The sequence below is a fragment of the Papio anubis genome, chromosome 7 (genome assembly GCF_008728515.1).
Source record: "Papio anubis isolate 15944 chromosome 7, Panubis1.0, whole genome shotgun sequence".
Lineage (NCBI taxonomy): Eukaryota > Metazoa > Chordata > Mammalia > Primates > Cercopithecidae > Papio > Papio anubis.
In genome coordinates this window covers 75,063,393-75,065,578 of record NC_044982.1, presented here as the reverse complement: position 1 = coordinate 75,065,578, position 2,186 = coordinate 75,063,393, and the positions used below count along the sequence as shown (strand labels likewise).

The following is a 2,186-nucleotide window of genomic DNA, read 5'->3' as shown; positions in this document are numbered from 1 at the left end:
GAGTCACACTTGACAGGACCTGTGACCTTCCATGGAGAAATGCAGCCTCTGCCAAACTGCAGCCTGTTTTCCCTTTCTTCCTACCTTCAATTGTCTGCCATTTCTCTCATTGGCTACCCCCAGCTGGAAGTTAGAGTAAGCGTTGATTCAGTACAGAAAGAACAGCCTCCTGGGACACAGAATAGGATACAGAAGGATGGAGAGTGGATCTGAAAGGATACACTGAGAAGATCCAGGGCAGCAACTACTTCCAGCTTCTATGGACAGAGAGAAATATCAATACTTACCTTCTACAGGATAATTTAGTGGCAACATATACCCCTCATCTGTATACCCAGTTTTCTAATTACAAGGGGTTATTTTATGAAACAATTACATTTTGGGTGATAGCTGTAAAGAATAATTACCTTATTTTGTTTTGTTTTGTTTTTCAGAAAAAGTCCCAAATCAATAGGTATTTTATTACATAATGAAAATATCACAAATAAGGCCAGGTGTGGTGGCTCACCCCTGCAATCCCAGCACATTGGAAGGCTGAGGAAGGAGGATTGCTTGAGTCCAGGAGTTTGAGACAAGCCTGGGCAACATAGCAAAACCCTGTCTATACAAAAAATACCAAAAAATCAGCCAGGCATGTTGGTGCACGCCTGTGGTCCTAGCTACTTGGGAGGCTGAGGTGGAAGGATTGCTTGAGCCCAGGAGGTTGAGGCTGCAGTGAGCTGTGATTGTTCCACTGCACTCCAGCCTGTGTGACAGGGCAAGACTGTCTAAAAAAAAAAAATCACAAATAGGTTTTAGGATTCATCTGGCATCTTGTTTCAGAAGCTGGACAACTCTTAGATCTTATTCATCAGCCTGCTGAACTGTTCCTTTTTCGGAGACATAGATGCCATCCAAAAAATTTCTGATGTCTTTGATTTTAACTGTTGTGTCTTGCTGAATCAAAGCAACTGAATTTGAAATAAGCTCAATGTCATTTCCTTCAAGGATTAATTCATCTTTCTGGGCTTGAGATACTGAAAAAACATTTATCCTCATTCGAACCCTGTGGATGTATTTTTTACCCAAGAAATTGTGGGTTTCAACAAGAGACCTGTTCTCCCAGAATACGATGTTGATGAGGAAGTGAGCTTACAGAGACTTCATCTTGTAATGGAAGCCCACAGTAGCACCCTTGATCATGTTCTGTACATGACTACAAATAGTGTGCATGGCAGCCAGTTCCTTTCTCTTTCCCCACCAGTTGTCAACTTGGAGCCTCTTCCTTTTCTTTCCAAGGAGACTGAGTTATACATTGGTGTGATTGAAGTCCCTCTGCAGGGTTCTTCTGGGGCCCTTCAAAGTGACTGTGTTTCTTCAGAGTGATATCAACATTTTCTGGAATGTTGACAGTCTGATTGCTGAGAATGGTCTTCATTCTGACAGTACATGCCGCAGAGAGACAATGTCTCGTCATCACATTCTTGTAGCCCATAAGGGAGCTGTGTATTCAAGAACAATTATTTTAGCTTAAGAATATGGGACAATTATCTATTGAGGTGAACAGATAATGCTAATGAAACTACATTTGTAAAAGTGAGGCCAGGCATGGTGGCTCACACCTGTAATCCCAGCACTTTGGGAGGCTTAGGTGGGTGGATCACTTGAAGCTAGAAGTTCGAGACCAGCTGGCCAACATGGTGAAACCCCGTCTCTACTAAAAATACAAAAGTTAGCTGTGTGTGATAGCATGTGCCTGTAATCCCAGCTACTCAGGAGGCTGAAGTAGGAGAATTGCTTGAACCTGGGGGGTGGAGGCTGCCGTGAGCTGAAATTGCACCACTGCACTCCAGCCTGGGTGACAAAGCAAGACTCAGTCTCAAAAAAAAAAGAAAAAAAAAAAGTGAAATTAAGCTTCTGTCTGTTGTCACATCACACAAAAATCTTAGAGAATATTTAGGATAATCTGATTGGGCCTGTGCAAATTTCACTTTAGGGGTGTCCAATACAATCACCGAAAGACAGTCAGTCTTCCACTAGGGCATCTGAAACTGAGGTGTGAAAGGCCCATGTGAATTCTGACTTCAAGACACTTGCCACATGCATTAAGACTCTGAGGGAAGGCCAAGCGAGGTGGCTCGTGCTTGTAATCCCAGCACTTTGGGAGGCCAAGTCAGGTGAACCATATGAACCCAGGAATTCAAGAC

The 2,186-nt window shown here is 43.1% G+C and overlaps 1 pseudogene; it reads right to left on the bottom strand.

The window, feature by feature from the left end:
* Window positions 1-722: 722 nt before the first annotated feature.
* Window positions 723-1,669, bottom strand: LOC101011906 (annotated as a pseudogene).
* Between the last annotated feature and the right edge of the window lie 517 nt (window positions 1,670-2,186).